Raw genomic sequence first — 23684 nt, forward strand, 5'->3', positions numbered from 1 at the left:
GGAGAAAGAAAACTAAAAAGAAACAGAGATATCTACTAGCTACACTGAGCACTAGTGTCCAGAAGTGTATGTAGAAAGGAGCGGTACATTATTTATAGTTAAGAAAGCAGGACCCCAGATGGGAATTGAAATATTAGATACAGCTTATTTTAGTTCAAACTTGTTCACATTTCATGGAAGCCATGCCCTGCAGCAATTTCAGAACACCCTGTTTTCTTTTATAAATTAATCATAGTAATGTGCTCTGCTGTCAGACATCATGGAAATACCAGACCAGCTGACGAACAGAATTCTTACCCTCATTTTCAAAGGTGACCAAATTAGTTCTTTACAAGGAACCTATCAATTGATAAAGATACATCTGTCACTGTACGTAAGAGGTATGTTTGGAAATGCAACCTATATTTTAAAAAACCTATGAAACTTGTGCTAATCCAATGTACCTAACGTTATTTAAACAGGAAGCAAAGCCTGAGACATGAAGGATCAGGAGTGGTGCAAGGCTGATGAATGCTCCAGAACTGAGAAATTACTCAGGCTGGATGGTTGATCTCTAGCCCAACCTCATACTCACAGTAGAGTCAAGGTTACTTAGGACTTTTTGCACAGCTGGGTCTTGAAAACCTCCATGGATGGAGAATGGATGTGGTAACTACAGAATATATTCCATTTAAGTAAAAGCTTCAAGTGTCTTGGGAATACTTAGATTTCAAATTTAATTAACTTACAGTCAGACATACACAATGACACCATACAGTAAGCAAAAATGGTACTAAGCTGTGCAGAGGCATTAACTGGTGAGGGCCACCTTACCTTACTTCAATACCTATAAAAGAGAACTAAATTGAACGAATGGTATCTGTAAGTAAGAGTAAACAGGATGGTGCTGGAAATATCAGTGAAGGATGAGAAACAGTAAGAAAGTCTGACAAAGGTGGTTTGGAAATTAAAGTGAATTTGGTAGAAGGCCAGATAATACAAGATGGGATGATACCACACTAGAAGTGAGCTAAGCTGCAGGAGGGCCCTGAGAGAGGCACAGAGGGAAAGTGAAGCAGCAGGAGAAAGAACTGTGCATTTATGAAAGGAGTCATGTTTGCAATCAGTAAGATGATAGGTCTTGTGTGCAGCTCAGGTAAGAAGCCATCTGGAATAATCCACTCAGTCCTGAGAAATGGAGTATCAACACAGAATGAGATACTGAGGGAAATTCAGAAAAGTACAATGAGCAGCACAAAGCCACTGACCAGACTGCTTTGCATGACCATCTACCTACTCTCAAGTGCTATTTTCATCACTACAGATTTGTACACTTTTGAGGCATGTGAAGTTGAGATGAATAATCTGGGTAAGCGGCAAGGAGCATGAGCAGCTAATTCCAGGGTATGGACCCAGTGTGAAAATGCATTTTGGGTAACAAGAACTTAAATACAGGGGAGTAAGAAAGGAAAGTATGATTTTTTCCTGACTATGTAACTGCGTTCAGTTCAACAATCTCCTAAGAGACATTTTAGAGTTTCCACAATCTAAGACATGTCGAAGACTTGCAAAATGTTCTGAAATACTACACGGTAGTAGTAAACAAAGATACACATAAGGTACACCAAACCAGTAGTGTTAGGACTAGAACAGAAAGAAATCCTGCTCTAACAGTGACAGCCAAGCAAATAATCTCTGCACCACTAGTGTTCTATGAAAACTTTAAACCTGTTCTTGCATTTAGTCCTCTTCATCTCTTGTCTTTGGAAAATAAAAGTATATCTGAAAATAGAAGAAAAGAAAAAAAAAAAAAGCCCAACACAAAGCAAAGTATGGAATTATTCTTTCCCTAAAATCCTTAAAAAATACAACTTAAATTTCGAACAAAAAAAACTTCTCAGCACAACCTGATTTATACCAACAGATCTTCATTACGGTATTACTACTTCTTACACATAAATTAAGAGCTTCTCTTCAAATATATCTCTGGCAAGAATAAAAGAATTGTGCCTGAATTCTTTAGAAGAGTCACACTCATCATAAATGAGCAACACCACAGGAAAGGCTGTAAATCCATTAATCGGATAGCCTAGTACAGTTTTGATTGTCATTCTTAGAATGTTGCTTTAGGTTGGCATTATTCTGGCTCACCATGAAGACACCCTCTGAATGCCTGCCCTTCTACCCTCTTCCTTTCCTGCTGTGGGGAAAGAGGTGAGCAACCAGATCGGGCTTGGCTGCCAGAGGGGCTCAACCCACAGCAGTGCCCTACAGCACTGAGCAGCACAGAACATTCCCAGGTGAGAGAATCCACCAGAGTGCACTTTGAGCACTCTGACCCTCTCCCTTCTTTCAAATACACTCAAAAGACTAACTTCATGTTAGTATGTGATTACAGCAAGAATAAACAAAAGGGACAAAGGACTAAGTAAAAGCAGGAAGTAACAAAGTCTAGTTGGGTTTTTTAAAACCCACCTACATTTAAGAACTGAAAATATGTGATAATCAAACATGTCAAAATGAACTTTCCAAAACCTAAGTGAGATGTTATATAACTCAGCGAAGTACAGAAAAACATTCTGTGCCAGAGGAAGAAACTTCAACAATCATCTAAAAATAGTTTTTAAAAAACGAGGGAGTTCACTTCCAAATGAGTGATTGTGACTTTTCTGCTTTCGTGCTGGCTGTAATCCAGCTGAGCAAGAAAGAGGTTTGTCTTCACAGGTCGGGCTAATGCACAACTAATTTCAGAGAGAAAAGTGAATTTGAAAAGCATAGATATCAGCCTGCTCCTTTATTCTGTAATGGCCAGAACACAAAATGACTTATGAGTATGGCACACGGGGGTCACACTTCTAGATTTTTAGAACTCATCTGAAGTCAGTTTTAGCTCATCCAAAACACTCTTTCTATCATAGAGAAAACTGACAAATTTCTCCCAGATTCTTTAGAATTAAACCTCTATATTTTTATGGGAGCTCTAATGAAGAAAAAACACTAATGCAGGGCAAAACCGAAAGCAAAGCTAACTGCCAAACCATAGAGGAAGCCAAGCAAAGTCTGCTTTGGAAGCAAGCCCTGGAGACTGTATGAGCACAAACCTTGGTTCTTGATCAAGTCGTAACTGTCCTGAATCAGTGGAGCATGTCCCCAGAGCAAAGCAGGAATGCTGTCACCACTGTCAGAGAATGACAGCATCTTTCTCCTTCAGAAAGGCTTTTCCAGAATGGGACTGTCTCAACTGAGATACTTCAATGAAACACGTATTTTGTCAGTCCTCATGACCATCCTTTATGAGTTCCATGGAAAATCAGTGGGTCACAGTTTAAGCAGACTTCCTCGTTATCACCACCTCCTCCACATACTCTCATACTTCTGTGCTGCTAGTTCCCACCTGCATTGTGTTTGGAGTAAGTCAGACACAGAACTGCCCACCTGTGCCTTCTGTCCACGTCACTCACCAGGAATGTACCCACGATCTCTCTCTTTGCCTGAACTCTATCTCTCCTGGAGTGGGAAAGGTAGAACCATTCTTTTGGCAACACTCATCGGCAAGACAGAAGGTCTCACTCTGCTTGCTTCACAGCGAGATTCTTCCTGAAGTTTCTCTCCAGCACCTTTCATTAGTGTTAAAGACCTGCTTTGTACCTTTATCACCTAGACTGTTCCCCTAATTCCCCCAGGATACTTAAAACAGCACAGAAAAACCCTGTTGTCTTCACATCCTAGCCTGCACCACCTCTCAGAACATCTCCACTGTCTCTGTGGTGAATATTTTGATACTGTCTTCACAGATGTTTTATTCAGGTACAGAGTTCCACAGGGAAGGATTCATTTTTGCCTGTTTTTTTAACTACTGAAGCCATACCCTAGAGGAAGGAAAAAAGTGATCACGTGGGTAGGGCTATAACAGATTTCCCCAAAATTCAGTCTGAAAATTTACAGTGTAAAAATAAACACAGTGTACCCAAATTCTGAAAAGCAGAATGTGGATCCTAGCGAGAAAAGAGCAAGTCTGCTACTAGGGCTGTGATCTGTCACTCTTGGCCTCCAGATGACTGCTTATGCTTCCCAGAGTATCCCGCCCATAGGGAGGTGAAATTTATCCCCTGAGTCCCAGACTACGTTAATAACTGAGTTGGGGGTGTTAATAAGAGAGTCAGAGGGAGCATGAGAGCAAGCAAGAGTGTGAAGATGTGCATGCCAGCCTCTCCAGGCACAGTGTGCCTGTGACAGCTGTAAAACATGCAGTGAGTTCACAAAAGAAAGAGGAAGAATGCACAAGGGGAAAGTCTGCGGACATGGCTGAACCTTTAGGCAGCACATAGTAGCTCTCATTGTTCACTCTACTATAGAATTACACAATGACAAAGGGGCGGAAATGGAGGTCTCCAAGAGCAACAATAATTTGTATATTTTGGCTGGAAGTAGAGAATTTACCACACTGGAGCAGAAAAGCAACCTGAGGCATTTAGCATTGATTAAAACCCTGCACTTGAGAGGAAAGAAGGACAGTAAACTTTATACAGTCAATTAAATACTCTGAATGGAAGATTAAAACTATTCCTTAGTCCCTGCTGTAACTGGGCTGAGGGAACCAGTACCACATAATCTAATATTGACCAGGATTAGACAATGTACTGATAAAAATACGAACACCTGTGTCCCATCTGTGCAACAGCTGTCCTTGTGATAGCAATGAAGGAAGTGAATAATGCTTCTGAACTGCTGTCACTGCTGCAGTAAGGTGGAGAACTTACTTAATAATATCCTGAGTGGCAAATGGTGAGTGTGACTTCTCTAGGTCCAGAGTGGCAAAGAGTACTGTACTCATCACACCTCCCACACTAATTCTGAGTTTGAAAAACCCTCCTTTAACAGGAGGAAACAACAAGACAGGTGGTGGCTTCTTCTCTAGGTGTGAAGTTTTAGTTTATACTGATTCATACAGGATGGATACAGTGCTAGTGTAAACCAGCCCACACACTTCCAAAAGGAACTGTGAAGAAAACCCCAAACAAACAAGTTCAGACATTCTGAAAGGCCTGCACCAATAAAACAGCAAGCTAGATACAAAACAAAGCAAGAGGTGTTTGCAACGTTACTTACACGATGCCAAGGAAATCTATAACGAAGGAGTCCACTGTGGTACATTTTTCTTTTACTGTAACTACTAAAAAGCCTTCAAATGTAAGAACAAGGCCAAAGATTGAAAAAAGAAAAACCAAAAACAAACCCGAAACCAAACCAAAACAGAGATATCTTTGGAAAAGAAAAGATTATTCTGATTTCCCAAGAGCATGTTTTGGAACACAGCTCCCTCCCAACTTCCTCAGCAACAGGAAAGTAGCTAAGCCACAGGGAAGAAGAGGAAGAAGAGAATCCTATACTGTAAATCTTTCTTGGCCGTGACTCAGCCTCCCAAAGCAAGTAACAACTATTTCACAAAACGGAGGTTGTGTTTGCAGCATTCTTCAGAAGCACTGGCCAGCTCAAAGGCTGGACCTCTGAAGCTGAGATCTAATCCATCCAGAACTAATCCTGGATGTAGCATGGGCACGTTTCCTTACTCCCATCATACTGACAAAAGGTAAGAGTGAAATGCACTGCCCATTTCTCCCTTCTTTATTGTGGACTTGGCAGCAAGATTTTTACCTGTTTGAGCAGATTGTGTACAATCTGTCACAGCAGCACTAAGAGAGAGTTTCAGGATTTTTCACCATTGGCCTTTGTACTGTTACTCCTAAGATGGAAATAAATCAAATGCATTACAGGCTGCTGGGGCTGACCTGTACTAACATGCACAAGGGCAGACTGGTGAAGTTTGCTTTGTTTTCTAGTAAAAGAATCTAACATATGCAAAGATGCAGAAGCATGTTAAGGCTGTTAAGAATAGCTGTTATGCTATGATTGAGAACTAAAGAGGAACTGTTCATTGAAAAAAAATTTAAAATATTTTTTACCAGAGAACTTTATTACTGTTACCTGTGGTGACAGAACATTTTGCACAGGCCCTGCCACACACAGAAAACACCTATGTAGTCTCATCTAATTCTAGATTAGAATATGCAGAAACTGTTTCCCTCAAATAAAGTGTATTCAGATGTGTGGTCTAAATGCTCATGGTTATTGTGATAAAGTATTATCTCATATTTTTTATTTGTCTCTAGCTCTTCTGTTCTGTCAGGTAGGTTCACATCAAAACACCATTCACAACCATCCTGTATTTGGCATTACCATAAATGTACTGATGTGAATTAAAAGGACTGATAACTGAAAACAGGTCTGTTCTTGCAGCTGACCTCTGCCACGTTTCCAGCTGGCAATGAAATTATAATGCAGATCAAAATACAGTGGTATAATTTCTTTGTACTCAGTAAAATTCAGAAATAAGCCTTTTTGAAAGATTGCTCACACCCTATTTGCTGCAACTGGTACTTTAACAAAAGCGCCAATAATTATTTGTTAAATGATTACTTTACAAATAAGACATTTTAAATTAAGGAGTTCAAGATGCTGTCTTTATTTCTACTACATAACTGGTGTAGAAATATTCTGAACATTTTCTATGAAATAAGCTTGCTATTGTTTCCCTTTTATTAGTTGTGGGGATGGAGGCGACTAAAAGCTATGGAGAAACTTTCAGATCAACGGAAAGAACAGATTTACTAGGACATAAGGTTTTGTTTGGTTTATTTTTTAAGACCACAAAGTTTCCCTGTAACTCTCTAGATCCTTCACTGATTTATCCTTCCTAGTAAGTCAAATTATTTCTCATTTTTAAAGTTTCAATGGTCAGCTCAGTCATTTAATTCATCTCACCTGTACATCCTGTATGTGATCTCATTGTTCTTTTGGCTGGAGCTCCCACTCCCAAGATCTCACTTGTCTGAAATACTTGCATTGAGGCCGCTTAATTACGACCCAGCATCACCAGCACTTCTCCATGTTACCTTCATCTACCTCTGACACACGAGGTGGCAATCCCAGCGGATGGATGAGACAGAGGGTTTATGGTTTATAACCCTGCTCCCAGAAAATCAGCCAGCTAATTATGCACTCCCATGCTCACATAAACATAAACGTATTTACAGCGCAGGAAAAAAAGAAATACAGACAACTCCTGGTTTAAGTTGTTGATCCTCCCAGTTAAGATCATACAGAGGTTAAACATGCAGGATGGGATCACTTATTATCCGAAGCCAAGCGCTCTTATGCTGTAACTTAGGTTAAAAAAAGTTATGTTTTGTTCACACCTGGCACCTGTGTGAGTCCCCCTAGATACCTGTCCTGTTAGAAAGGGAAAAAAAGCTTTAGTCGCAGAAAATGGCGGGGGCATAAGAGCCGCACACGGCCACCATCCGTGTGGTCTCCTGGAGCCTTACCTGGGTCTCTCATCCTCGCCCAGCAGCGAGGACGCTCCGGGGCCGACGCTCCGAGGCCGCCGCGCCCGCTCCCCTCAGGCCCCGCGGCCGCCCCCGGCTCCCCCCGCCAACTTCCCCCTGCCCGCCTCCTTCCCTGCCTCGCCCTTCCCCCGGCCACAAAGCCAGAGCCGCGGGTCAGGAAAGGCGCGATGCCGGCTGGAACGCAGCACCCGAGACAGATAAAGTTGTGGGAGGCGGAGACCGCAGGCTGGCGGGAGCAAAGATGCTTGCGTGTTCTGCCCTCGCCATGGGACACAACAACTGCGCTGTTCCACTTTCGGGCGAAAAACAAACCGATAAACTCACCCGGAACAGACCCTTCTTTAACCCCGGGGTGTATTTCTGCCTGTGGATGTTCAGTTCAGTTGTCCTCAACGGGAAGAGGAGATGGGTGGGCGACAGACGCCCTGCCCGCAGGAGCCCCCTCCAAGCCTGCCAGCCCTGCAAGGCTCTTCCCCCACTAAAATCCTCTCCTGCCAAAATCATCGCAGCTAGTTGTTTCAGTAACTGTGAAAGCCCTTCCTTTCTGGAAAGCCTTTCTTGTTTAGGAATGTGTGTCTGCACGTATGTGTACATACCTGGGAGAGGAAGGGGCAAGAACTACATGCCCCGGGAAGAGAGGAGTGGCCGACCCGACCCAACAACTGCTCCTTCAAGTGCAGCCTGAGAAAGTGTTGTGCTCCCCAAAAAGCTGCGAAGTTGCCTTTTTGAAACAGGAGGAAAACCTTGCGCTCTACCCCCTCCATCTACGACCCTCAGGCTACCCCACATCCCCTGCAGGGCCCAGCAAGAACAGCCATCAACACCCTCTCATCAAGTGTCTGCAAGCACCTAAGTCCAATACTGGAGAGGCATTTTGCATGAATCTACTTCTTTCGGGGACATTCTTTTCTCTCAGTACCTTAAGCACAGCCTCTGTTTTCTCCAGATACCTATTTCTCCTTCACTTAAAATTTGTAAAGAATGCCACAAAATGCAGCAGAATACTGATTATTTGTGAGACCTTCTGTTTTCCTGTTTCTTTATGAAAGCTCCTTATCCACACGAACAGGAAACCTTGCGGTAATCAGCCTCCTCCTTTTTGTTAAAAACACTGATGCTGACTGCCTGGGAAGCAAAAACAAATCCATCCTGAGTTCAAAGGCATTTCTGCATTCCAGTTGTTTCTCTGACAAGGCTATGTGTTACAGAGCAGCCAGTTTTTTTTCAATAGCAAAGCAGCAAACTGCACTTTAAAACCCCCCACACAGACAATAAACAAAGCTTCTCATATCTGCTGCTGGAGAACAATGCCCTTACCTTAATACACTGCTAACTTGTCCCATTAGCAGTGAACAGAGCATCTTATGTCTAACAAGATCTGCTATTTTTTAATCAGTGAAGCTTAATGAAGCATTAGCTCCTTTCACACCCTCAGTCTCTGCAGCACAGGAAATACCTCAGCTGAGTCTGTCCCCCTGCTCTCAATCAGTACATGATGAACATGTGACAGCAGGACTTCTCCATTGAGACTCATCTCATATCAATAAGAGCTTTCAGAATGACCCAATCCACAGATTACTTTACGTCTCAATGGTACTTTGCAGACCTTATCTGGAGGCTGGAGAGTGTTCCCGTTGCATATCACATTTCCATATTAGCAAAAGATTTATTTGGAGGTGCTCACATTTGTAGTAAATTTCCAAGTAACAAACCTACAATAATAAACAGGCATATGCAGCAACAGAGAACAAAGCACTCTACAGTTCAGCGTAAGGTTAGAAGTCACAGGTTAGAAAGAGGAGAAAGGGAAACTATTATTTCAATCTAAAAACATGCATATTAACCAGTTTTTGCAGTGCTAAGTATCACTTTGGCAAAACAGTGCTACAATATTTAATGAGGCAAATTAAGCCACAGGATTCTTCCATTTCAAGGGGCATCCAGAACATACTATAAGAAGTGTCAATGCCCACAGGAAGATGCTCCCCTTTTCTGTGAAGCATTTGAGTTCTTCACCCTAAATCTATAGTTGTAATCATCATTAATGCAAAAATAAGAAACTGTGAATATGTGATATATACATGAGGATCCTAAAACTTAGCAACAGAAGACCAATAAAATGAACATATATCATTGCCATTAGTCAGCTTACAAATGTCACCACATTAAAATCCATTCTGAACACAGTTCGGGTTGCAAATCCTAAAAACACAGCCAACTTAAGCATGTTGTGTATGATCCTTTGTATTTGAAAATGCATGTTATTTTTGACTGCTCTGCAAGCCTTTGTCTAGTAAGGCAATTACTATTTTTGTCTCTTTCCCGATCGTTTAGTACAAAACCATTACAAAGCTCTTTCTTATGGAAGGAAACTATTCCAAAGGAGTCAAGAATTTGCATGAGAATGGCCATCTTGTGTGCAAATCATCATAAAAAATCTGCATGAATTAGCCCTGTGTGGCTGGATGATAAATTTCACTACAAGTTTGGTTTGAACATGAAAGACAAGTTTGAGTCCTGACCTATTTTACTGAACACTGAATTCCCTAAATACATACGCTTGCAAATATGGAGTTAAATGCTGGAGCATATGGATACTTTTGTACTTTTGTTCCTGTTACAAGAAGTAATTTTGAAATTTGATTGAACACTATAAAAAAGGAATTTTGTACATTACTTCAAGATAAGCAACAGGTGTAAACAAAACTCAATTATTTGACAATACTTCCATAAATAATAGCTGCTGGCTGTCTTGAGAGACACAGAGCCTCCTCAGACAGACTGGGTTTAGAGCTTATAACCTTACCACCAGGTGGGTGGTACTGGTAGCCATTCTAGTCTATCCTCCATCATTTCTCTGTAACTGCTCTGTCCCAAAGCTTACTTAGACCCTGCCCCCTACCCCAAGTGCCATACCATGACTGAGCTGTGCATGTGTCATGCATGCCAAGTGTATTTCCAATTCCCTTCTTCATAACTGAAAGTAGCATTCCCCGGTAACCCCAAAGAGCTCTTCTGGTTCCATCATCAAACTGTGGTATTTTAAAAGATGGTTTAGATCATGTGCAACTTCTCAGGATTTACTTGCTTCAGACACTTGCATGCTCAGAAGCTTCCTTCTGATTTTTCCTGCCTATTTTTGTGCTATAAATAAGTAATAAACAAAACAGCTGAACAGAGGTGCTTAAACTGCTTCCTAATACCTGAAGTGAAAAACACTCCCTGATATCCTTGTTTAAGTGTATCCTCAACGAAACAAGGTTCTGGCCAGCATGCTGACATCATGAAACCACTTTAACAAACGTTTTGAAAGAAGCAAAACTGAATCTTCTGGTTCACACCACCAGGAACAATCAATTCTCCCACTATCAGAAGGAACTTCTGAAGAGAAATGGTTAAAACTTCACATTAACAGTAGAATGAAGGAGCAAAAGCCAATGAGCATGTGAGTGTGTGGGTTATAGCAGAACAGCCTCTGAAGCGCTCAGGTTTGGAAAACACTTGACATGCGACACACTGAGGCGTCCTGCCAACCAGTAATGGTAACTCTAAAAGCTATAAGTAGCTGTAACCACTTCCCCACTTACCCAAAATGTATGTGTTTATAGCTAACAAATAAGTAAAACTATAATACCACAGTAATCCTCAGGCATCTTGCAAAAGGGGTAAGATCAAAAATAGCCTCTATAGCAAATTTTTATTTTTACTTTTGGCCTTTAAACCTCTTTCCTATTCTTCTAAGTGCAAACTGAATTTCAAACATGTTTTTTAATCATTACTTTTTAAAACTGTACTTTTGTTTCAGAGAAACTAAACTAATATCCATCCAAACCACCCCAAACATCCAGCTAAACCATACAGACAGAACCAGCAAAGGGTGTCAGAGAAAAACAAAATAAAAACAACAGCTCTATATACAAAGTTTCATTGTATGGATTGCAACATATTCCTCATAATTGGAATACAATAATCTGAGTAATAATCAGAAAGATGTGCCACTGTACCAAAAACCTGTGTTATGCCCAGTGCTCCTGAATTATATTAGAACAGTTAGCAGCTTCATCTGACCTATTTATGTTCCCTCTTTTAATGGGCATAGCTGATTCCAAACAAGAGCTATGCAGACCATCTGTCAGAAAGACATTTTAAAAATGTTTGGAATATATAAAAGGTAATAGCGAGTGCAGAGTTTATTAATTATTGCTATTAAAAGTAAGTCTTTGCAGTAATTTTTAATAAGCTTTGTTGAGGAAAATTTATATACCATCTCAAATGCATTATTTGTTTGACTAAGCAAAACACCCAACAGACTCATCTTTCTACCCCAGACCCTGCAAAAAAGGAGGGAAATCTACTAGTTACTAATTAATATTGCATGACAATCACTCTACCCACAGCAACTCTACTATTTGAATTTTTCCAAATAAAATTAGGCATTCTAAGAGACAGATAAATTGAAGCAAGGCAGTAAATAACTGAATAGAGTGATGCTCACGGAAACCTTATTAAAATGGTAACAGTGCTCTAAAATGCATCCATCTCGGTCTTGTCCTTCTTTGAAAATAATGTCTTCCCTTCCTTCTTGGAAAGAAATGTGCCTGGCAAATCAGTTATTTTTGGGAGGCCACAAACACAGGGAGAGGAGAGCCTTCTCTCTCACAAACATGGCAGACAGCACTGCAGTAATGTTAACCTGTTCAATATGACCAGCAGATTTTAATCTGCAGGACTAAAACTTAAATCATATTCATGTAAGCTAAAAAAAAATTTTTTTCTCAACAACTAGGGGGTTTTTTTGTATTTTTATATCCCTATAATTATGTAACAGTTTTTACATATTTTGTGCATGCAAACTGTCTGAAAACTTAGCCTTTTATCACTCTCTAAGTAATTGTCATACAAACAGGGCTAAACTTCTGCTACTCAGGCCTCCAGATTTGGCCTAACAATGTAAAGGTAAACAAGGTAAATTTATGCCTGCAACCAGCCTTGTAAAAATAAAGGGAGCATGAAGGTTTACCAAAACAAATATAGGGCTACTTACATGTTCCTGAACTACAAAAAGGCCTTATTTTCAATAACACTAAATACATCTGATAAAACGAATCTTTTGGCCAATCCTATACTCCCAGCAATGGAAACAGACTAACACAACCAGCATCATAGAAAAGGCTTTCAAGCAGCTGCAGTTTACTTCAAGGTGACCCATCTACTTTGTTCTTAATTCTGTATTAAGAACACAATAATATATAATAGTAACAACATGTTGCAACTTGTAATACATGTAATATACAGCATACACAATACATAATAATAATAACATAATTCTGCATAACACACAATTTTGCACTGTGTTTTTATTATTCCTATTTCCAAACCTGACTGAAGTGCTACCTCAGTTTAAAACAGGTTCTACCAATGTAGCTTAAGTTAGTCAGGAATACTTTAATTTCTAACACAAAATTCTATATTTTCTATGCCCCTTTCACCCCCCACTGATTCAATTCCATGTCATGCAAGTATACAATTTTTGAAGTCCCATTTTCCTTACCACATTGACCTATGGGAGATCTCCTCGTGCCCTCATGCCTGGAAAACAGGCAGCTCTATTACACTGTCAGCCACATATGGGTGCAAGATGATTTGGGTGTGTCAGTGATAAACAAGTATGGACAGTGATTGCATGGAACAACTGGTTGCAGTAGAGTCACAGAATTCAAAACCAGAAGAAACAGTGATGATCTAATCTGACCTCCTGCATAACACACAGGCTGTATCACCCCACCTAGCAATTACCTGCCTCTGTGACAAGTTTGATATGGTAACTCACCAACACTGGTTTTGCCAGATCCATTTTGAAACATTCACCTACAATGCTAATTTGACACATGCTGCATCAGGCAGTGTGGATACTGAAAAGCTTTTAGCAGAGAAATTTTCCAGCTTTCCTGCATCCTGTGAAAGTCTTGTTTTCTCACACAGGCTAACTGAAAACAGTTTGAGGTTTTTGTAAACCAGGACTTTATCTAACACAAGCAGAGTCTTGTTATGGTACACTGGAGAAAATATTTTGAAATGGGTGTTGTAAGGGTTAGCCAATTGCTCTAAGAGGTGGATGGTCAGAGGACCAATAGCCTCAGCCATTCTAGCAAACCAAGTTATATAAATGAGTCTGTAAGTTAATAAAGGATTCTATTCTATTCTATTCTATTCTATTCTATTCTATCCTATCCTATCCTATCCTATCCAATCCTATCCTTCCAGACTTAAACTCTATGTTGTTATTCTTGCTGTCCCCAGTACAACAGTGACAAGGCAGGTCCTGCACCTCCCAAACAATTCCCAGAAGACAAGGGGATGTCCTCTTCTGGATCCAGAGATTAGTGGCTCATGTAACCAACCCATTCTGTGCTGACAAGGCAGTCCCTGCTTGCATAAAGCAGCTGGATTAACTCAATCTACAGTGGCGTCATTGCCCATCCAGAGCCTTGTGGAGAGCACCCACTGGAAGCAACACCCAAGCATCAGCACCAACACACACAAACACCAATCCAGCAGCTCTCCAGGCAGGACAGAGCGCCCAGTGCCCTGATTCAGGTGCAGGGACTTGCACCCCACCTCAGAATGAAACCCTGGGAATGAGCCAGGGTAGTTCCCTGGCACGACTTCCCTGGCTTCCACAAGCCTGGTAACAGCAAGGTATCCCAAAGTAGTAACACCTAAATGAAACAACCCACACAAAACATTTATTCAGCTTCTAATTGGTTTTGTCATTGTCGGTTAAATTATTCAGATTAACTAGCAGACACCTACCTTCTCAATACAAACATTGTAATAAGTTTTATGTTGCAGGCATGTTTTTTAAGTAGAAAGACATTATTTTTTTTTTCAGAGACAAAACCAATTAGATTGACAAGTTCAAATTACTTTGAGTTTTCATATTCTTCTTTAAATTCGGGGTTGTACATACTTGAACTTTTATATGATTATTTCAACCAATTTGTTCGACAGTCTGAACCCATATACAGAAAAATTACTTAAAATAGTTTTAAACTCTTGTTTTCTTCGGAACACAGGATTTTTCCAATTAATTAACTATTATATTTTACAAACCTACATGATTTTTTTTTTTTTTTTTTTTTAGTATGTTTCCAATACCCATCCATGGGCATTCAAATGAGAAAATTCCAGAAAAACATTAACTTCTGCCTGCAATCTGCGTAAGTTCTGTGCTCAGGATTCACTCCTTCAGCATTTATCACGAGTCATACCAAAAGAAAATAAACAAAGTGGTCTACCTCAGAAATCTGTCTTCAAGTTACTTCTCCGTCCTGCCCTTGCAGTAGTAATCAGCAGATCAAGCACTACACAGAAAGCTTTTGTATACCTTGCCTGTCTTCCCTGTCACTGCACAGAGTAGAAACTGTTTGGAAGAACCTGCTGCACTACAAATTCTTTGGAATGTGCAGGCAGAATTTCTGAAGCACAATCAGCATTAGAAAACCCACAGTGCTGTAACTGCACCTTTCAACACTGCACCTTCTTCTTCTGCCTCCTCAGGCAACAACAGCTGAACTGGTTTTCTATCCTTTTTTTCCCCCTGTTGCTATATGACTTGTAAGTTATCTACTGTATTCAGTTCTGCCTTATTTATCACAAATAAAACCGCCAGTCAAGTTCTAAAAGCAGAAGTATTTCTGCAAGACACAGAATGAAACCACCAACTGCCTTTTACACCACAGGTTTTCTTTTTGAGTTACAGGTATGGTCTGGATGTTTAATACTGATACGAAACTGCAAAGACAAAACCCTTAACAAAATACAAGGGCTTTTCTTATACTATTGATGTGCAGGTATGGGGTTTTTTGGCAGTTTCCAACCTGAGAACCCTCACATTGAGGGACATGGTATTTCAGGTCTTTGTGTTCTGGGAACATTTCTGCTTAATTCCTGTTCAACATCAAATTCAGTCCATAACTTTTTGAAGAACATTTTCAGCATTTACCAGAGACATACTGAACTTGTACATGTGTAATACTTACAAGGTTATAAACTAAAGATGACTGTTGTGTTTGTTCTTTTCCAAACACAAAAACACTGGTGGCTTTTTTTTTTTTTTTTTTTTTTTTGTGCAGGAATACTGTTTCCATCATTTCAATTTTTATATAAAAATACAGAGAGAACATACAAAAGCATGTAATCCTTAAGCAAACAGAGAATTGGTTTTATGGGCGAACAGGCAATAAGGCTTGAGAGAGAAGTTTCCATCAAAATATTCTGATCATAGGTCACCAACCTAGTTGTAAAACGTTATCCAAGTATTCTTCTAGCTTCTAATTTTTTAAATACTTTTAAGTTGTACTGACTTCATAAATCAATGACATCACAGTGTTTTCCACATTTCAGATGGGGAAAAAGTTTTAAATAGATGCATGGTTGAAATAGCAAGCTTGTGTGGATGTCAGTATGTCCACTTTAACCACAAAAAGGAAATCTTTTGGTGTTCAGAAAACTTGGCATGTAACAACTCTCTCGCTGAACGTTTTATTTATCACAGGATAAATCAGGTAATGTGGATCGCAGCAAATGATTACAGGGGTTTAGCTCAGCTGTTGTGAAAAACAGCCTTGTCTCCTGTCATTTAGGAATCTGTACTGAAATAAAAAAACACTTCTCGTAACAAAACTTGCCACTACATCCGTTCTGAGCTGTGAACGGAGGGCAGGAGGCATGGCCAGTGGCCCTGACTCACATTCCCAGAAAATGAGGTGGTGCAGCTCAGGCAGCTCTTCCCCTGAGCTGACTTCTCGTATTACCTCCAGAGTACAAAGCTCTTCATGAACCATTGGAGCTCACAGCCATCAGCACCAGTCACTCCTGGTTCCCGGTTGCATCATTGTGTAACAATGCAAACGATGCGGCTGAGAAGTTCACTGGATGTCCAGCTGAGCCCGACCTCTTACAGCCAACAGCAACCTCACAGAGGCAGCAACAGCAGCTGGACAGTCTCAACCATAAACGCTCACTCTGTCTGAGAGCATGACTGTGAGCTCAAGGTAATACCTTTTAAATACTTTTGCCTTTCCCCTAAGAGGTTCACATGCTCTATGTGCAGATATATGCAGATATATTGCTGTTATATATGTGTATGCGTATACATAACAGCAATCACATGGTCTGCTCAGGTGTGAGATAACAAAATAATAAAGTAAATTTTGCAGTTGCATTTTTCAGTATCAAATGTGACCCTTACACTCCTTATTTACTACATTTACTGCAAAGAACGATCCTGAGAGCTTCTGTACCTCTTCCAGATCACTTATATTCCCGTTGTACAAGTATCGCAGAGGAAACGGATTCTAGGCTAAATTTAAGCCTAAATTGAAGCCAGTAATTTGTCACCCAAAACTATTACTGCAAAAAGATTTTCCCATTACAAATAGCCCCACTTTAGAGCCAATTTCTCACAGGTGTCACAAAACTATTCTCTTTTACGCTGTTGCATGAGTGCAGTTACTGCTACAGAGAAATTTCCCCAATGATTTTCCTCTTACATTGTGTCAAAGCTTTTCACAGAATTATTTCAGTACTTCCATGCATGTAAAATAGGGTTGTCTGCACATCCATTAAACACTTACACATACCCTAGCTCCTGAACACATTTACTTCAATAAACAGTCATATTAACCTTACTTCAGAGTATTTTAATAAACAAACATTTACAGAATCATGCTCGCCTGCTACTACTATCCTTCACCTGAACAACATTACATCCTGAGTTTGGAAAACAAATAGTTTTTCTACAGCTCTTTGCCAAAATTAAGCTGTATTGTTATTTTCTTTTATTGCTATGTAGTTCTCATTTACAACATTCCCAGTAGTGTCTGGTAAAATCACTACTGATGGTAAAAGCAGCAACTACTCAGGTTAATATGCATCCAATATGCATCACCTTTTTTAAGTCTTTATAGTGGCTGGGCATTAGTCTGCCTGCAGGAGGTGGTGAGAAAATGACTTTACATTGCTTTTTAGATTTTGTTTTCCTTCTCTCTTCTTCCACTTCTTCACTTATTAAACAATTCTTATCAGTACCCAACCATATCGATTCAGTGGGGAAAGGCAGAGTAAGAAACAGAAAAACTGTGACCCTGAGGAAGCACTGTTCATCAACAGCCTAAACATGAGTGTGTTATCTGCACTGTTTTGACTAAAGATCTAAAGGACACCACAATACAAGGTGCTATACCTCCCTCCTACCCAGGCCCAGTTCAAGAATTAAAAATTAATGTGGACACATCACATGCTGAGACAAGAAAAAACACCTTAAACTGTAAAACAAAACAAGGAGGAAATATTATGAAAATATGTTTTAAAAATGTTTGAGGGAAAATGACTGAACATACACAAAACCCAGTGTGCCATTCTGAGGGTGCCATTCTGAGGGTGAGGCTATTAAGTGACAGCTCAGTCAGGTATGCAAAGACATTAGCGAGCACAGAATAAAACAAAGATGAATGGCAAGGACAATCCAAGGCTAAATCAAGCAAAGTAATCAGAATACAATAAAGATGTGACTGTTAAGGAAATCCTGACTGTTAAGGAAAAGAAAATCAAGGAATGACTCTTCATTATCTCATAATACAGAAATAAAGTTGTGACACTGAAAATAATTAGACGTCATGTTCAATACAAACAAAAAAGGACCTTCGCACAATATGCCACCAGTTTTTGGGACCACCACCCTACCACAGAGTTGCTATTTGCAGTTTACGTGGATTCAAAGAACTCTTTCATTAAGGCAAGAAAACGCCTTCAAAAACCATTAAGCAGAATGGCCTACCCTCAAATTTCTGAGCTCTAGCTCAGAAATTTCTCTGCTGGAATCTGGTGGAGCCCAGCAGTACCTCACTGCCTTACTTTTGAACAAAGCATCTGTTCTCAGCCACTGTCTGAAACACACACCATGCAGTAGTCTGTCTTCTCATGTGAGGTCCTATAGGTTTAGGTCTTACTCAGCTGAAGAAATTACCTTCACATTTATCATTTCAAATTTTGCAACTCCTCCAAGCTCGTTTTCCTTGTTAAAGAAATTCCATTTCAACCTGGAGCTCTCAGGTGCCACTCCCACAAGTGTCTTTCCAGACCCTCACAGTATGCGCAGCCAATTGGTTCAGCCCACATAGGACACAGTGCCTTGAAGGCAGACGAGCAAAAGCTTCCAGAGGCAGGGCAGCCACTAGTGAAACAGAAACTCTGCTCACAAGACATGAGAGTGCCGGCCCTGCCCCTGCTTTCTGCCCGGAGCATTCCACCTCCTCACCAGGCCAAATCCTTTGGCTTGCATGCCACTTGTTTGACTGCTGCCTGAGCAAGCAAGAACAATTCCTGTTACCTCACTTCCCCTCATATTCAGTACTACTTGTTTTCACAAACAACAAAAACCTCTAGCGAAATACTGGTTGGAAAGGGGAAGAATCTGAAACAACACAGAGTAAGGGGAAAAGGGAAGGAAAACAGATGGGGAAAAGTTATTTATGAAAATGGCAGTGCCAGTCTAACACAGTACAGCCGAAAAAGCAGGTGATGAGATCAGTGATCAATCAGCAAGGGGAGCACTTTAGACATACACAGGAGAGGGAGGTTTGTGCCTACAGAAAAAAATGTTTACCGGTATGCCAAGAATGGTACTGTTTCTTTCCATAATCAAAGAAACCAAGGCTGCAAGAGGGAATCTAATCAAAAGAGGTAAAGGAAAAAATCTGCATGGGCCATTTTCCAGAGTAGCTCAGCAGCACAAACACAGATATGAAAACTATTGACAAAGTGGAATGGCTTTCGCTCACAGTCAATATACCAGTACCTCAGGACTACTGCTCCTGCTATCAGGAACATTTTGGTTGTTGATGAGATTGCCCTGATAAGAGTGGTATTGTTAGAAATACTCCTGGAAGAAAGGATTGTAGCTGAACTGAGACCTAATTAGCATGGACGGGTAAGCACTGAAATCAATACTGTTTACACCCCAGTCAAAATTCAGCCCAAAGTGGGTTAACTGAAAGATAAATCTTTAGTAAACATACAAGACCGAGACAAGTTTTGATCACAAAAAAAAAAAAAAAAGTCACATTTTCTTCTTCTGTGTAGGTCTGCAGATCAGCAGAAGTATAAACATCACATGAACACTGCATCATTAAGAGAGTTTCTACCCTGTGGTAGCAGAAATGATCCACTAACACTGAATAACTGCACTCAAGTGAGACCAGAAGCAGAAGGATCGTTTAATCAATGGCCAACAGAATGAGACATTGTAAGTGTGAATACCTTTCTTTCCATTTATCTATTTATTCGTTTTCTCTCTTCACATTCTCTTCCCAAAATAAGGCAGTGGAACATGTCTCAAAATGACCTAAAGAAGACAATTTGCTACCAACTTTTACACAGAAACATTCAAAATCTACTAAAATCTCCTCTTAAAATGCTACATTTGACCACATTGCATGCTGTATCTGGTTACAATTTGTTAACTACTGGAAAGTGAGAAATGGGAGCATTTACAGGATATGACCTCCTACTTGTTAACATTCCGTCTGTGCAGCCAAGTCCGTTATGAAATATCATTTAACCACTTTTGCTACTTCCTTGTTACTCTGATTTCCAGAAGGAAATCCTGCTCAAATCCAGGCAAATTTTCTTGACAGCTGTGAAACTTTAAATAATGTAGCACAGTCTATCCTTGCTGACTTGATGGTAACTTTGAAAGGAACAGCTTGAGACGTTGTGATTCAGAAGTGGAATTAAATCAGTAATTAGGAAAGTTTCAATACATGTTCTAGTCTAAATCTGCTTTGTGATTATTTAACCTGGTCAGCATGTCTTAAAATACCAGTGCTATCTCTGACTACATGTCAGAGATCTATTTCCAATAATGTCCAAACTCATCCATGATAAACACCTCTCTAGTTGGCACTAGGTTTTGCAAAGCTTGTTCAATTCTGAAATTTTAAAAGGCAAACTCTTCATTCATTTAAAGTGGCTTACTAAGCTCTAGTTGTCTTGATATTTTATTTTCATTGGTAGCACCAGAAACTACATGTAATTCTTCAGAAAACAAAAAACCACTTTCTCTTCTTCTTCCACATCAATCACACAAGAAAAGCTAATGATGCCCTGTCAAATTGACAGAATTAAAGAAGTTATCCAGGCATAAAAAGCCATAGTCTTCAGTATTCTGCCATATTCTCCTTCACATAAACCAGTATTGTACCTAGTTCTTCAATTAATCTAGCAAATTTGAGGTGACTAGTGAAGTTTCAAAATTAGTCACTATTCTCATATAAAGTTAGCATGTCTAGCACTGCAACAGCAATAAAGAATCCAATCACAAAATTTCAAATGACACTCAGGTAGACTTTCTTTTCAGTGAGGTTCAACTACAGTATTTTTTCAAGTAATTTAGAAAACCGAGATTATACTTGGATTATGTATCCAACTTCTGTCATCAGTTGATTTTTAAATTTTAATTGTTCACTATGTTTTCATGAAAAAAAAACCAAGTCGCAGAAGACTTGGCATTATCTACTTATTTTGCCAAATTTTTTACCATATTAACCATGAAATGATACTTAAATACAATTGACCAAACCTAGTTTATTCTGCAAAAAGTGTATCATGTATTGTTTTTTGAAAATAATGTCTGAACAGTACATCTTCCAATCAAATGTGAAAATAGTCTATGGAAAATAGTTACCCTACCAGAACAATCTTGAGTGTTCACCGAAGACCCAGAAAGTTACGAAAGCAAATTTCTTACTCTTTTCAACAGTTTTTTGTTACTCTGGAAATTCCTGAAATGGGGCAATTTCCTTCCCATATGAATACAATGTTCCTGATTGCTCATTAACAATAATCACCATTTACAGCTCATACAGTGCCTAGCACTGGGACATTAACTGCTCATTTCTACAATCATATTTCTATTAGTGGGCAAACTACAATAACAGGTAAGCAAACCATTTCAAAGCTAATTAACCAAGGCAGGATGCCAGAAAAAGCAAGGAATGCTAGATTAAGATGCCAAAATGAGGCATTAGAATGAAATCAAAAATTTTACTGAAACTTAATCAGTGAAGAAAAAGGTTCATTACAGGAGGTCACAGAAAAAATCCTGCAACACATCCCTGGATCCTACATCAAACAGATCCCTCTACCACCAACTCATTTCCTGCGCAAGAGAATTCAAGTCCTGTGATTTCAAAGGAAGTATCACAAAAGGGTCAAATATGACATGGGGAAATTATAGAAGTAATACAGAGCATTTGAGAGGAGGCAAGAAGTTTTATGCAAAAAGATCCATATAATGAAAGATTTTAAAAAATCCTTCCAAAGGAACTAACAGCAACAACAAAAGCCTCCTAACCACTTTTACTCAACTTAAATATGTATCAGTAACTTGGATATAACTCAGGCCCTCAGGAAAACTACTAACTTTGATCTTCCTGATGCTTCTTATTTTCAGAATTACTTTAAATTATATTTGAGCTATACTTTCAATACTTCACCTATAACAAGGTTTTAATTTACTTCTGAGTACACCTTTGTTTCTCAGAAACCTTTATAAACACCCAGCCTACCTGCATAAAAGAAAGCTGCTTCTTAAATGCTGCTCCTGTTTTTCAGTCTTAGGTTCCTTTAGTTCCTTTAGGAGAACTATCCCCAGCAATATTTCCCATTACCTATAAAAGTTTATCAGATCATTTTTTGCAGACAAGTCTCCTGAAAATACACGTTGCAGTAATTTGTAATTGAGCTATGTATGTTTGACAGCATAGTTTATTATTTAGTACCAACATGCAACATCTGGAAAGTTTCTCTGGAAGCTTTATATAGTCCACTGCAGATTCCTTTTCATTCTTTCTACTTTTCTCAATTTCTCATTATATTTTGTGACTTCCTATTTCAGACAGGGAAGGCAGATATTAAAAAAAGCTTTGATGACACACACGTAAGTACATATTACATCTGCAGTTAAGAAACAGGTTTATCTTCCAGCCCACTCCATTAAGCATAATGCAGGAACCCACACTCAATTTCTCCTACGTAGCAGACTACTTTACATCCAAGAATTGATGGTTGAAAATAAAATCAGTAACTGACAGAAGCCAACAGCAAAGTATGTTCAATGCTAGAATAGAAGCCAAATGGATACAATGGATAAGTATCTGCATATCTCAATATAAACATGTGTTTATTCTTAGTAGAGGAAAAAGGGGTACATTCACTTTGCTCCAATTTACCCTCCACAGCTGCTTGCTGAATTGTAGGACCGTGCCTGACAATTTTGATTACTTTTAATGGAGATGGTATCATACAAAGATTATGGTATCTTGTTCTTTTTTTGATTCACCATTGGTTATCATTATTAATTATCTCAATCAACCTCCATTTCAGTGATACACTCAAGGGCAGGATTGCCACTGAGAGGGAAATAAACAGGCTGAAGAAGTGGGCCAGCAGTAACTTCATTAAATTCAACAAGGACAAATGCAATCTCTGGCAGATAAGATGAACTAAACTCGCAATAGGCCATGCTAGGGACTGACCAACTTGGAAACCATTGCTGAAAGGGGGCTGGTAAAAAGAAAAAAAGGCTGAACAGGTACTCACAGTGCACAGTGACAGCAATAAGGATAATGGTATCCTGAATGCAGATGGCAGATGAAGTTAGGAGAATACTCCCACTTACTGTGCGCTCTTTAGACCACCTCTTGGAAGTGTGTGTTCAGTTTTGGGCCTCAGAGCACCAGAACAACATTTGAATCATAGAGTCATGGAATGGTTTGAGTTGGAAAGGACTTCAAAGATCATCTAGCTCCAAATCCCCTGCCAAGGGCAGGAAATCTTGCACTAGACCCCGTTTCTTTGAGACCAATCCAGCCTGGTTTTGAACACCTCCAGGGATGGGGAGTCCACAACCTCTCTGGGGAACCTGTGCCAGCATCTCACCACCCTCAGACAAAATAATTTCTTCCTAATATATAATCTAAACCTACCCTCCTTCATGTTAGGGCCACTCCCCCTTGTCCTGTCATCCAGGAACCTGAACAAGCTTAGCCAAGGGCCAACATGATGATCAGGGTGCTGAGCACTTGAGGAGAGGCTGTGAGAACTTCTTCAGATGCAGCTTTGGAGAACCTCATACAGCCTGCCAGTAGCCATGAAGAGGTTAGCACAAAGGTACAGCCATGCTCCCAGCTTGGTGGGAGGACAAGAGAGAATGAAAATAAGTCAAAACAGCACAAG

General features: G+C 39.8%; 1 protein-coding gene across 2 annotated transcripts in view; it reads right to left on the reverse strand.

The window, feature by feature from the left end:
- MCC (MCC regulator of WNT signaling pathway) overlaps nt 1–23684 on the reverse strand; it is a 135647-nt gene that overhangs the window by 85569 nt on the left and 26394 nt on the right. The window contains exon 1 of one of the 2 annotated variants that reach the window (XM_082301278.1): nt 7365–7424. The exons of the other annotated variant lie outside the window; for it this stretch is intronic. The gene's annotated coding sequence lies outside the window, so the exon portion shown is untranslated. Of the gene's footprint in view, nt 1–7364; nt 7425–23684 lie in introns of those variants that run through there. 2 annotated transcript variants of the gene reach the window in all.

Source organism: Coloeus monedula (assembly GCF_965178545.1).
Source record: "Coloeus monedula genome assembly, chromosome: Z".
Lineage (NCBI taxonomy): Eukaryota > Metazoa > Chordata > Aves > Passeriformes > Corvidae > Coloeus > Coloeus monedula.